Genomic DNA, 15,568 nt, shown 5'->3' on the forward strand with positions numbered 1-15,568 from the left:
GGGGCGGAGGCGCCGGCGGTGGTGGACGGGGGCGGCGCCGGCTCGGGCGGCGACCCGCGGCGAGGCAGGCGGCGGCGGGGCGCAGCTCGCGCGCCGGCGAGGTGCGGCGGTCGCCGGCCGGCGATGGTGGCCGCCAGCGGTGGTCGGGCGCGGGGGAGAAGACAGGCGGCGGCGGGCGGCGGAGATGGGCTCGCGGGGGCTTCCCGCGGGCCTAGCGGGCCTCGGGCGTCGGCGGCGAAGCGGTCCCGTGGGTGCTGACGTGGCGGCGGCGGGTGGCGATTTTTGTCCGGCCGGTTCGGACGTGTCCGGCTCGGCGCGGAGATCTGCTTTTTTTAAACTAGGGTTTTGGGGGCAGGGAGAGATCCGAAAATGGAGGGGTGTATATATAGGCATAAGTGGAGCTAGGAGAGTCCAAATGAGGTGCGGTTTTCGGCCACGCGATCATGATCGAACGCTCTAGGACATGGAGCAGAGTTTGGTGCGTTTTGGGCCAAATTGGATGGGTGTTGGGCTGCAACACACACGAGGCCTTTTCGGTCCCTCGGTTAACCGTTGGAGTATCAAACGAAGTCCAAATGATACGAAACTTGACAGGCGGTCTACCGGTAGTAAACCAAGGCCGCTTGGCAAGTCTCGGTCCAATCCGGAAATGTTTAATCCCCAAACATGAAAGAAGGCTAGAAATGACCACCGGAGGAGAACGAAGTGCCGGAATGCAAAACGGACAACGGGGAAAATGCTCGAATGCAAGAGATGAACACGTATGCGAATGCAATGCACATGATGACATGATATGAGATGCATGACAAAGAAAACAACAGACGGAGGCAAAGACCCGAACCTGAGAAATAAATATAACTTAACGCCGGAAACGGCAAGAGTTGGAGTACAAATAGGGAAAGTTACATCCGGGGTGTTACAGAGACATCTCTTGTTGGGAAGAAAAGTGGACATCTTCACTAATCATAAGAGTTTCAAGTACATCTTCACTCAGCCCAACCTCAACCTCAGGCAGACTCATTGGGTCGAAATGATTCAAGAGTATAATCCGAGTATTGAATATACTCCAGGCAAGGCCAATGTCATTGCTGACGCTTTGAGCAGGAAGGCTTACTACAATAGTTTGATTCTCAAGCCCTTCCAACCGGATCTTTGTGAAGCTTTCCGCAAACTTAATCTCCAAGTTGTTCCTCAAGGATTCCTTGCCAACCTCCAAGTCTCTCCTACTTTGGATTATCATATTCGCGAGGCTCAACTTCTTGATGCCATGGTGAAGAAGGTGAAGATTGGGATTGCCAAGAGCCAACCCAAGTACAAGTGCTATCGCCTTGATGACAAAGATACTCTTTTCTTCGAGGATCGCATTGTTGTTCCTAACGGTGACCTTCGTAAAGTCATTATGAACAAGGCTCACAATTCACTCTTATCTATTCATCCTGGAAGTACAAAGATGTACCATGACCTCAAGCAGTCGTATTGGTGGACTCAAATGAAGCGCGAGATTGCTCAGTTCGTGAATGAATGTGATGTCTCCAGAAGAGTGAAAGCAGAACACCAACGACCAGCTGGTCTCCTCCAACCTCTTGCTATTCCAGAGTGGAAGTTTGACCATATTGAGATGGACTTCGTGACTGGATTTCCCAAGTCCAAGCGTGGCAATGATGCTATTTTTGTTGTCATCGACAAGCTCACTAAAGTGGCTCATTTTCTTCCTATCAAAGAATCTATCACATCAGCTCAGTTGGCAGAGCTATATACCTCCAGGATTGTCTCTCTACATGGCATTCCGCAGTTGATATCTTCAGATCGTGGAAGCATCTTTACCTCTAAGTTCTGGGACTCCTTTCAGAAGGCCATGGGCACCAACATTCGCTTCAGCACATCCTTTCATCCTCAAACCAGTGGCCAAGTCCAGTGAGTCAATCAAATTCTTGAAGATATGCTCAGGGCTTGTGTCATTTCTTTCAGTATGAAGTGGGAAGATTGTCTTCCATATGCCGAGTTATCCTAAAACAACAGCTTCCAAGCGAGTTCGGGCATGGCCCCATTCGAGATTCTCTATGGCAGAAAGTACCATACCCCTCTTAACTGGTCAGAGACTGGTGAACGCCAACTTCTTGGCAATGACTTGATCACAGAGGCTGAAGAAATGTGCAAAGTCATTCATGAAAATCTCAAAGCCGCGCAATCGCACCAGAAGAGTTACTATGATAGAAAGCATCGTGACTTGGCTTTCGAGATCAGAGACCATGTCTACCTCCGCGTCTCTCCAATGAAAGGTACTCGTCGCTTCGGTATCAAAGGGAAGCTTGCCCCTAGATACGTGGGTCCTTCCAAGATCATTGGCAAAAGATGCGATCTCGCCTATCAACTTGAGCTTCCATACAACTTTGCAAACATGCACGACGTGTTTCACGTATCTCAGCTTCGCAAGTGTTTCAAGACTCCTGACCGCACCATCAACTTCGAAGAGATTGATCTCCAAGAAGACCTGTCTTATCATGAGCATCCCGTTTCTATCCTTGAAGAAACTGAGCGCAAGACTTGCAACAAGTCTATCAAATTCCTGAAAGTGAAGTGGTCACATCATTCCGACCGTGAAGCCACCTGAACGTGAGGTCCACCTCCGTTTCGAATATCCGGCATTTTTCCAGTCCTAGATCTCGGGATGAGATCCTTTCATAGTGGTGGGCTGTTGTAATGCCCCGTATGTAACTTGCCATTTTCGGCGCAAAGTTATGATATTCCCTCGTGGTTGGGATTTGTCTTCGTTTTGCATTTTGTCCATGTCATGCATCTCATATCTTGTCATCATGTGCATCGCATTTGCATACGTGTTCGTCTCATTCATCCGAGCATTTTCCCCGTTGTCTGTTTTGCATTCCGGCAGTCCTACGTCCTCCGGCGTCCCCTTTTACCTCTTTTCGTGTGCGAGTGTTAAACGTTCTCGGATTGGACCGATACTTGCCAAGCGGCCTTGGTTCACTACCAGTACACCGCCTGTCATGTTTCGTGCCATTTGGAGTCCGTTTGATACTCCAACGGTTAACCGAGGAACCGTAAAGGCCTCGTGTGTGTTGCAGCCGAACACCCATCCAAAGTGGCCCAAAAACACGTAAACCCCCTCCATCCTCTCGGTCGTTTGATCACGATCGCGTGGCTGAGAACCTCACTCCATTTGGAGTCTCCTAGCTCCTTCTATGTATAAATAGGCCTTTCCCCGTCCAAATCTCGGATCAAATCCACCCTAACCCTAGCCTAGCCCCTCCTCCATCGCCGGACACGTCCGGCTGAACCGGACAAAGCTTGCGCCGCCACCATGTGTCGCTTCTGGATTCGCCGCCGCCCTCCCGCGTAGGCCCGCCGGGCCCAGGCGAGGCCCTCCCGGCCCACGCGCCCGGGCCGCCGCTCGCTTCCCACGCCCGCCTGCCCCGCCGCCCGTGCGCGCCGGTCGCCGCCCGTGCGCGCCGGTCGCCCCTCCATCGCCGCCCGAAGGTCATCGTCGGCTAGCTCCACCATGCTGCCCCGTCGATCGACTCCGGCGCCCGCCGCCGCAGTACCTCACCAGCGCCGCTCTTCGCCAGTGCTGCTCCGGCCTCCCCGTCCCTCCTCGACTCCTGCCGTCTTCCCCTCCTTATCCATGACGAACTCCGGCCACCGCGGCCTCCTACTCCGGCGAAGACCCCGGCCGTCCTCAGTCCATGTGCGAACCCTAGATCCAGATCTGGGAGCTGATTTTTCCCCTAAGTCCCTATATTTTCTAGGCATGTTCATCAGGACATATCTCATCATCCATAGCTTCGTTTCGCTCGTGTGATATATCAAATTGTTCATCTGGATGTGCCCTTCATTTCATTCCATTGCACCATGCTTGTTTGAGTCCATCTTGATACCCTAAATGCTGTTACAAGAGTGCTATGTAATGTTAGTTTCTGTTTCTTAACAGATTATGGACATTTGTCATTTTTTCCATGATTATTGTGTGCCTCCTATGAACTTGATCCCTACATGTGTTTTGGGCTATGCCATGCCATCTTTATAGGGGTGTATGCCATGTATTTTTGTGATTAATGTGCTGACTAGCACAAGCTTGCAAAGTAGCTCTTGTGATGTTGCTAATTTCAGGGACTTAGAATTCTTTAAGTCATTTCCCTGATGTTATTTTTATGCCATGTATTCATGTTGCTAAAGAGTGATCCATGCCTCTTTTGAGAATGTTCAGTAAGAATGATTTTGAGATATTGTTATGTTCTATCCATCCATGTCTTTGTTTGCAATTATGGAATATCCTAGCGTGACTCAATCTTGCTCTACTTTTGCTATAAAATGTTCCTGACAGATTGTTTACATGTTATTCAATTTTGCCAAGGTTGTTGTAGTTGAACCATGCATGCTATGAGGTTGTTCTTGCCATGTTTAGCTTCTTGATCATGTTTCTTGTTGGGTGTATGCTTAGTTTATCATGCAATGCCTTGTGGTGAGTGCATTGAGCTCGCAAACATGCCTACGTAACTCTATTTTATGCCATGTCCAGTTTTCTGCCAAGTCTGAATCTATTAACGAAACATGCTATGTTTACATGGGTGCCATCATGTTTTCTGTGCCCTTTTATCTTATGGTCAGTAAGGGACTTTTGTTATATGCTTTGAGTAGTTTCATGCCATGCCTTGCTTTGCCATGGTATGTTCCTGTAGCATGTTGTTATCTTGCTCTAAACATTGCTTCCTGATGTTAATTCCTGGCATGTTTGCTTCCTGATGTTAATTCCTGGCATGTTTGCTTCCTGATGTTAATTCCTGGCATGTTGTTATTTTCACTAAGTCTGTGAACCTAATATCATTTGCACTTTTGCCATGCTTGTTTGAACCTGCTATTGTGTGAATTAGCCGTAGCTCAGTGTTCATCTTTTTGTCAAGCATCTTGAGTGGATCACTGCCATGTGCTTTGTTGTTATGGTAGAGTGCAGTAGCTTAGTTTCTTGTTGCATTTTAGATGGCATCGTGTTGTTAATCGCAGAATAGTGCCATTATTGTTTTGCTGGCCATTTGCAAACCGTGCATTCGATTCCGTTGATCTTTATATCGATTTCGACTGAAATCAACTCATATTTCCAGTGGCACTCTTGGTTTTCCAAGTTGAGGCCTGGTTCAATCTTTTCCTTCCGGAGGACGCATATGCATTGCATATCATATCCCGCATATCATGCCATGGTTTGCATCATGTTGCTTGTGCATTGCACAGTCGTTGATTGTGGTTCCCTTTTCTTGTGCTCTTGTCTTGGGTAGAGCTGGGAAACGAGTATGTGATCGAGGAACCCGTTGAGTACGCTTACGAGAATCAAGCTTACGTTAACTCGGAGAACTTTGCAGGCAAGATGACCATATCTTCGAAATCACTTCTATCTTTGCTTGCTAGTTGCTCGCTCTATTGCTATGCCTATGTTGTGATACCTACCACATGCTTTGCCATGCCTCCCATATTGCCATGTCAAACCTCTAACCCACTTTGTCCTAGCAAACCATTGTTTGGCTATGTTACCACTTTGCTCAGCCCCTCTTATAGTGTTGCTAGTTGCAGGTGAAGTTTGGAGTTTGTTCCTTGTTGGAACATGTTTATTGTTGGGATATCATTATTATATCTTGTTTACTTTAATGCACCTATATACTTAGTAAAGGGTGGAAGGCTCGGCCTTATGCCTGGTGTTTTGTTCCACTCTTGCCGCCCTAGTTTACGTCATACCGGTGTTATATTCCTTGATTTTGTGTTCCTTACGCGGTTGGGTTATAATGGGAACCCCTTGACAATTCGCCTTGAATAAAACTCCTCCAGCAAAGCCCAACCTTGGTTTTACCATTTGCCACCTAAGCCTTTTTCCCTTGGGTTCCGCGGACTCAAGGCTCATCTTTATTTTAAACCCCCGTGCCAGTTCTCCTCTGAGTGTTGGTCCAAACTAGAGTCCTTTGCAGCGCCCCCTTGGGGAAACTCGAGGTTTGGTTTTAGTTGTGCGGAGCGCTCATCCGGTGTGCCCTGAGAACGAGATATGTGCAGATCCTATCGGGATTTGTCAGCACATTCGGGTGGCTTTGCTGGTCTTGTTTTACCATTGTCGAGATGTCTTGTAACCGGGATTCTGAGTCTGATCGGGTTGTCTAGGGAGAAGGAATATCCTTCGTTGACCATGAGAGCTTGTGATGGGCTAAGTTGGGACACCCCTGCAGGAATTTGAACTTTCGAATGCCGTGCCCGTGGTTATGGGCAGATGGGATTTTGTTAATATCCGGTTGTAGAAAACTTGTCACTTAACTTAATTAAAATGGATCTACAGCGTGTGTAGCCGTGATGGTCTCTTTTCGGCGGAGTCCAGGAAGAGAACACGGTCTCGTGTTATGCTTGAACGTAAGTATTTCTAGGATCACTTCTTGATCATAGATTCTCGAACGTGCTTTGCCTTCTCTTCTCACTCTCATTTGCGTAAGTTAGCCACCATATATGATAGTTCTTGCTGCAGCTCCACCTCACTACTTTTCCCAACCCATAAGCTTAAATAGTCTTGATCGCGAGGGTGTGAGATTGCTGAGTCCCCGTGACTCACAGATTACTTCCAAAACCAGATGCAGGTGCCGATGATGCCATTCCTGGGGATGCGACTGAACTCAACTGGGAGTTCGATGAGGACTCAGGACGTTACTACGTTTCCTTTCTAGACGATCACTAGTGGAGCCCAATTGGGGCGATCGGGGATCTTATGCATTTGGTGTTGTCTTTATTTTGGTTCCGTAGTCGGACCTTGATTGTATCTAGATGATGTAATGCTATATTTATGTATTGTGTGAAGTGGCGATTGTAAGCCAACTCTGTACCTATTTCTTATTCAGTACATGGGATGTGTAAAGATAACCCCTCTTGCGACATGCCTACAATGCGGTTATGCCTCTAAGTCGTGCTCCGACACGTGGGAGATATAGCCACATCGTGGGTGTTACAGAAAGCCTCACCCTGGACCGCACCGCTAGCGATGATCGAAGGAGCCATCAAGCCTTCTTGTGAGGACATAGTGGAACTCTAAATGAAAGCACCAATGTCGGTGTCAAAACCAGCGGATCTCGGGTAGGGGGTCCCGAACTGTGCGTCTAAGGTGGATGGTAATAGGAGGCAGGGGACATGATGCTTACCCAGGTTCGGGCCCTCTTGATGGAGGTAAAACCCTACGTCCTGCTTGATTGTTCTTGATGATATGAGTATTACAAGAGTTGATCTACCACGAGATCAGAGAGGCTAAACCAGAGAAGCTAGCCTATGGTATGATCGTATGTTATCCTACGGACTAAAACCCTCCGGTTTATATAGACACCGGAGGGGGCTAGGGTTACACAAGGTCGGTTACAAAGGAGGAGATGTACATATCCGTATTGCCTAGCTTGCCTTCCACGCCAAGTAGAGTCCCATCCGGACACGGGACGAAGTCTTCAATCTTGTATCTTCATAGCCCAACAGTCCAGCCAAAGGATATAGTCCGGCTGTCCGGAGACCCCCTAATCCAGGACTCCCTCACCGCCTATTCTAGATCTCTCATGAAGTCCCTGTCACACACACGATGACTCGCTTCCCTTGCGTCTCCATACATAGGCCAATTTTGAACAACATCAACATTGTCTCCCTATCTATACGCAATTTATGGACACAAACGACCCCTCTGCCCCCTCTCTTCCTCTCTCTCTCCATCGCTCTCTCTCCCTCTCTCTCTCTCTCACCCCTCTCCGGCACACACTCGATGTCTCTTCCAAATAGTCTACTCCCCGCCCACACCCATGCTATCCCGCAACTACACATGCCTTTGTATCTCTGTGACACACATGTCACACCATTCCCCCTTCCCTTATACTAGGTTTCATCATTAGTGGTCTCTCTACTGCACATACACACACTCCCTCTCACAAACAAACGCGCACACAAACACACATAGACACGCACAAACACCCATTTATCTGGATCCTCATCTCTCCCCATCTCCGCATGTGTATCTCAAACACTCACTCTCTGATTATGTCTATGTGTCTCCACGTTACACAACACAAAGCACCATGTACATGTCTCTCTCTATCCTCCACACGCATAAACACAAAGAATCTCTTATCACTGCCTCAATCTCTTGACATATCATAGACGCACACTGTCTCTCTCTCTCGCAAACACGCCCAACAAGGGTTTCCCCATGAATAACTTACCGTATATTCATCAATAGTCATGGCAGTACGGTGAATACGAGACGTGAAAAAGAATAAATATACACGTGCATAGACCACCTAGTATGACTACTAGGACTAGAGCAAGCCGAAAATGCGCGCGGTCACCCCCTCCTTATTGGCGACGGGAAAACCTTTGTTTTACACAGTCAAGAAGTCATTGTGCTAAGGCCCCATATGCTAAGGCGTTGAATAGAATGTAGATCCTAGTTTACGGAAACAAGTATCAATAATACGTTTGTATCTCCATACTTATATTTCTTCTCTTACAAAAAACCAAGTTGGTGATGATGGTACGCGTGCCATCTTACAATATAGAGTGTCCGATCTATATCTTACAGATGGAAATTAAACTAAAAGATACCCGCACCTCTCTCCACACTTGCACACAAGGCCTTCCCTCGTTCATCCTTATCTCCAATAACCTCATTGTTGAGCAATTAAAAAAGGAAGCCTTTGGAACAAACTGGCCTGGTGGCCGCTGCCGGCGTTGTCCATCCCCATGCCTCCGCTCAGTCCAACCACCAATCACCACCATGCCCCACTCGTCTTCACCTTATATCCTATTTCTCGGGATATCATTAGTTTTTTACACATGGGATTACTCCCGCATGGGTCAATCATAACAAGTGTTTTATAAAAAAATGCATGTTGATGTTTCGTGCAATGCACGGACATTTTGCTGGTACTCCTACAGAAGACTAAGTTTGTGATGATGGTGTGTCTACCATCCGTCATTTCTGACCATTAGATCTACATCTAACGACTGTGGGGTAAGTTGTTGCCTTTTCTCACCAACATCCCACTCATCTACCAATTTGTAGAATTATCTTAAAACCAGCCACATCCCTCCCTGACCTCACCAAAACAGACCAAGGAATATATTCTGATTGAAACATAATATATCTCCAGTGATATATGTATATCAAAATTAGAGTGTTTTGTATCAAGTTTGTGAATAAGTATTATTCTAATTATGATCCGTTGCAACGCACGCGAACATTGCTAGTATTTCCAACCATGCAAAAATATGCTAGTATTTCCATAGTTTCGAGTTTTCCATCAAGATATTAGTCACTCATGGTTGATATTTACTTTCAATCACGTACACATATGCACTATGTAACTAGCCTTGCTTATTGGCTTCCAAAGCTTAACTTTCACTACTACTTACAATATGTAGAGTATTTAACAAAAAACTACCACTTTCAACCAGACCTAGGAAGAAACTATTGTAGAAAAAATAGCAAAAACATACCCAAAATTTCTTAATCTGCGCCAAAAACTACTACCTAGTGCTGATTAGGCTCGTTTAAACCCGTTTATGACAGGGTTGGCCCACACGTCCGTGCTGGCGAAGCAGCTTAAACCAACACATTTTGTTTGACTATTGACACGAGGGACCCACATCTGACCTTCTATCATGTTTTCCCCCTGAAATCATTATTTTTCCTAAACATTACTTCGAATAGTACTTATGTGTGTTCGTCGGTGGCACCGGTGATGAGCGAGTTGGCCGCCGCTCCACCGGACGGGTCAGACGCCGCGCTGGCCTCCGCACGGGTTGGCAGGCTAGCCCAAGCGTGACTCACGAGCGAGCAAGCCGCCGCGCTGGCCTTCGCTCGAGCCAGATGGCTAGCCTTAGCGCGGCACGCGCGAGCAAGCTGCCGCGCCACCTTGCCAATCTAGCGAGGAAACTTTGCAGACAAGCAACTGGACGGAGCTATCTTGGCTAGCTAGCGGCCGCGAGCACCGGGCAGAGCCGGCATCTGGGCTGCCGCAAGATGGGCTCTGCACCGCCGGCGGTTTTGACCTCGCCTTTTGCCGGCTGCGGTAGCTGCGTCCCATGGCCGAGGATGACTAGGTGGACGGGCCGGAGGTAGGAGGTCACTTGGGGATTTTTTGCATACTGACATGTAGGTCCCACAAGTCACAACACCAAACCTGCCGGTCGACTAGAAGGCATTGACTTAAGGGGCGACATGGGTTGAAACATGCCTATAACGGCACTTTTAGAGTAGTCGTTTCTTGGTAGGGCTGGATGGTAAGTGCATGTACAATGGTTGACAAGGTAGTCTTATCTTAAGTCTGCCACGTATGCAAGTGGTACTAGTAGTTTCCTGGCATTATTAGTGGTTTCTTGTAAGGAACAATGTACTACTGGCGACAATAGGCGATTCTAGGTTGCGTTGTACTCCAACAAGTACTACTAGTGGTCGCGGGAGTGTATACCTTGTTTTCTGGGTTCGATCTTGGCCGAACGCATGGTGGACTTTTTTTTAAATAGTAACATCACTGCAAGCCAATATTGTACACGGGTAGTTTGAGTTTTGAAGTCGAACGGATGTGTCAGACCACAATGTGGGTGCACTAGATAGCCCAGCCAGGTGAACGGGCTTTCCTTCCCATCATCTCGTGGCTCGCGTGCTCGCCCTAGCAACACCTCACTTGTAGCTTCCTCGTCGGCTAGTAGCATATTTAAACTAGCACCTACCAATTAAGCCCGAGGAGCCAGAAAAGCCAGGTGCGGCATTGGGAACTGTGCAATATGACTCTATACATAAAGTGCTAGTACTCTACTAGTACTCTGTAGCTTGTGGCGTTGCACGCATGGACTTCACTACATTATCGGCTCTATAAAAGAAATTCCTCTTGACGTGATTTTTTTTAAACGGAGGCAAAAGCTTTGCCTCACCTCATTCATAAAGAAGGAACTACTAAAAAAGTTCGACGAGATCCATTACACCTCCATAAATGGAAGCGAAAAGCCTAGTCTCATTGTATCAAATAACTCAAATGTTCTGCCCCCGCAGTAAGCGTCGCTGATAAACAGGCTGCTAGTGTGTGCGTGAGAGGAGCGGCTGAGTAGGCCAGCTATGCGCTTGAATTGAGAACCGAGAGTACCCACTACGCAGGTGTACTTTCCCTGCATTGATAGTACAGCAATGGTTCTAGAGAACAGTACTACCCTCCACTTCCAACTGTAGCTCCTTGGCCCTGAGATTAAGAGTTCAAAACTTGTGCACTATACTAGAAGCAAAGTACATCACACTACTAGTTGAGAAAGTAGTACTAGTACTGCTACGGTATGAGTATGTAGTAAATAATAGCCTCACCCCTTTGCTAAGGGACGATCGAGGAGGTACAGTTGGAAGGGACGAGGCCCTGCGGTTACTACGCTCTTATCTCCTCCTCGCTAGTTCCCCTCACCCCGAAGAGAAGGCAGTTCGTCACTACTCCCATGGATTCACGAGGCGGTTCTCCTCCTCGTCGGGGCTGGGAGACCTTGGGCGACGATCCTGTGGGAGAAATCGCACGCCGCTCTGACGTCCTCACCGCCGCAAGACTCGGTGCTTCCTGCACCAACTTTTTTCAAGACAGTGCTTAAACAGGCTTGGGAAAAGGCCATGCTTGTTAGTCTTCCATGCGTCCTCGAGGAGAAGGTTCTTCTATGGAACAATCCTTCGAACAGTCCACCGCTCCCTAGCCATAGTTGCACGTTGACTCCGCTAGAGTTGCGGACGTTGAGAGGTAGTCGGATTTTGTCCGATGAGCAGGTCAGTCATGGAGTTTGATCATGTAGTACTTAATTATTCCATTTCTATCCCGTAATTTCTCCGCTGCCCACCATCTTATATATAGGTATGGGTTGGTGCCAATGAAGATTGCCTTGCATACCTCCGGCCGGATACCACCATCATTTTGCACAACATCCACAGCAGTGCGGCCGTTCCCGTAGACCCCTTCTCCTCCATTGGGATCAGCCTTCCTGACTGGCTGGGCTTGAATACGTATGATGATGCCTACATGAGATTGAAGTAGATAGCAATTGCGGACCCGCCGACAAAGCGATGCAGCTACCATGATTAATATCTCATAGCGGTGTTCGACATAAGGATTGCCATCAATGCAAGAGGCAGTAACGGCAGAGGCTGGCACATGTTGGCCATGGCAGATTTGTACCCCTCCACGTTCAAAGACGCCGTGCGCCATCTGGGCCGCATCTTCATAGTGACAAGCTAGGGGACTTGTTTCATCTGGTTGCCATCCTACGGTACAGGAGATTACAAACGGAATGCACAAACCATCATTTGCATCCCTAACGGTAATCCACAATTTTGCAGGGACCAGTCATCCCCCGATCAAAATAAGATCGCCGATCCTGGATGTGCATTTGCATCCGCGATTCGGTCTAACCTGGAACCTTGTAGCTAACTTTGGCATATTGGGATCAACTATCTTAGCAGTTGTTACCCATGGTACCACTGATGTGCAACATGGTCACACAATCTACCACGATCGGACCGTCACCATCTACCCAGGTATTCCATTTAGTATTATATTTTTTAACCCTCTCGCCTTCTCTTTAGTTGTTGTACTACTTACTAGTAGGCTGGTTGTAATGGGGAGTATCATATACTAGTATCATGCATATGATACCAGTCTATGATACTACCTTCCTAATGCATAGTATCATATACTAGTATCATGTTGTACTTTATTTATTGCCATGCATGACACATAGTAGCATAGCATTTATTATGATACGGTATCATGATATGATACTCAATCCTCTCTGTCTTCATTTAATTCTATGACACCTCATCAAAATTGCCTAGTTGGCATGCATGATACTACTTGTGATACTACCATTACGACCAGCCGTAGGAGTACTTTTTACATTGGAGGACGCGTATAGCTAACTAGGCCCTTGAAGACTTGAACCAACTAGCTGCCACCATTTTTGTTTTTCCATGTCTTACTATATCATCCATGGAGCCAAGAGTGGCTATATATAATAAGCCGGTTATTTTACTTCCTCTATACCGAAGTAGTACTATTTGCTGCACAGTATTACTGACCACCATATATGAGCACAATATTATTATGCATGGACCTTGACTGTGTACGTCAGCATGTGTCCAGATCTGAGATGCCACGTGTACAAGATGAACGGCGCCGAGTTCGACCCCCGTGGTTCTATGTGCGTGCCGAGGAACACTCATTGAGAGTACTCACTTTTCATTGGGGACATCTGCCCCATTGTGAAGTGGATGCCACCCTCAGTGAACGACACCGAAGGCTTGCCGTTCATGAAGCATGGTTGTGTCTTTAGTGCTCACCGCTAGATGAACGACATGTTGGGACACGCTATCCCTGATTTATGCCGCTTCAGCTTGGATGAGTCTCCATCGTGTGGAACCGGACTAGAAAGCTATGACAATGATTCCCGTTGCCCACCGCTATGGATCGTGCCATCCATGAAGAACACCAGGGACTGGAACCTGGAGGAGGACATGTAGCCCATCTATAACGTGTAAGTGGGGTCCGGTAGATTGTGAACGGTAGCGCTGTGAATATATGTAGACTAGTCGTGCACAAATTTATCTAATGAATGTGTGGCATACTGGCATTTGTCCTTTAGAATTTATTACTAGTAAATGTGTTATGCGTACGTGCAACTTGTGTGGTTGTTGCACGGGATCCAACATGCTCATTGAGAAAAAAGGTGGCACGGCTTTGTATATAGGTGATGTGGCGGCATCATACAGTAGCATCGTTCACTATAGTTGTAATACTCCTACAAGGACGACAACTCCTATAAAACCTTGCGTTTGGATCTTTGCCTCTTCGGGAGGTTCAACAGTTCATACTCGTGTGAACCTTGCACTTGGCTCTTCGCCTCTTCGGAAGGTCCAACAATTATGATACTACAGTACAATATGCTTCTAGCAATCTGACACTGATTGAACTGATGCACGTCCACCGCGAGGGCGAGGGCGAGCGAGAGGGAGAGGGCGCTGTAGTCAATACCCTCTCCTCGTCCTGTGAGCCACCACGCGCGTGGGCGAGGGAGAGGCATAGTAAGCAAGCTTCTCCTCGTTCGGCGAGTTGACGGGACAAATCAAAGCAGTACAAGTACTAGACATTTCCGGTTAAATATGGCTTAATTTGAAACGAGAAAATACACTGGCGGTCAACGTATGTAACAATACGCTCTTTAGTCACTATATATAGTTTTGCGGTGATTATACAATCACTAGCTCATCGTAGAGCATCGTATTGCACCCTACTGATTGGCCACATAGTCGACATGGCACTTTGTTGACTGGTTAAATTGTCACCTGGTTTCTGGGTCCCACCTGTTAGTTGTGAAAGCACAAGTGCACCCTGGGTGATTTTGGTAATCAATGTCAACATATCTCTTGTTGGACTAATGCTTCTACCTAGTATGTTTCAGATAAGTTCAAAAATGGAGTGGCATGGACTAGAGGATGTGGAACCCCTTCAAGATGCTGAGGCCAAAGGATTGGCTCAAGCTCAAATCTCGGGACTCTAGATTTTATTTTAGTGATCCAAGATCACATTGAGTTCATAAGAAAGCCAATACTACTGAGAGGGGATGAGATGTTGCTTGATGGCTTGATTGCTCAAAGTGCTTAGTGATATGCTCCAAAGCCCTCAACCACTTTCTCATATCCACATATGTCCCAAACCAAAGGTCAAACTCAGCCCCACCGAAACTTTCTATCCGGCGCCACCGAGTTCTCTTGACATAGCCACTGCCAAAAACCCTAATCAATTCGGTCTCACCGATGGGATCTCGGTCTCACCAAGATGGGCTTGCAAACTCTCTGTTGCCTATTGCAATAATTTCGGTCCCACCGAGACATGCAATCGGTCCCACCGAGTTTGCTCGGCCAACTCTCTATTTTGCTTATTACCCAAATCGGTCCCACCGAGTCTGTGTAATCGGTCAAACCGAGATGAGGCTTTACCCTAACCCTAGCACATTGGTCCCATCGAGTCGATTATGTCGGTCCCACCATAATACCTAACGGTCACATTATGAACTAAATCGGTCTGACCGAGTTTCATGATTCGGTCCCACCGAGTTTGGTGATTTGTGTGTAACGGTTAGATTTTGTGTGGAGGCTATTTATACCCCTCCACTCACTCTTCATTTGTGAGAGAGCCATCAGAACATGCCTACACTTCCAACATACATTTTCTGAGAGAGAACCACCTACACTTGTGTTGAGGTTAAGATATTCCACTCCAACCACATAAATCTTGATCTCTAGCCTTCCCCAAGTTGTTGTCCACTCAAATCATCTTTCCACCAAATATGAATCCTGTGAGAGAGAGTTGGGTGTTGGGGAGACTATCATTCGAAGCACAAGAGCAAGGAGTTCATCATCAACACACCATTTGTTACCTCTTAGAGAGTGGTGTCTCCTAGATTGGTTAGGTGTCACTTGGGAGCCTCCGTCAAGATTGTGGAGTTGAACCAAGGAGTTTGTAAGGGCAAGGAGATCGTCGTG

Source organism: Triticum urartu, chromosome 1A, assembly GCF_056163025.1.
Source record: "Triticum urartu cultivar PI428250 chromosome 1A, HENAU_Tu73, whole genome shotgun sequence".
In the NCBI taxonomy this organism is placed as follows: domain Eukaryota; kingdom Viridiplantae; phylum Streptophyta; class Magnoliopsida; order Poales; family Poaceae; genus Triticum; species Triticum urartu.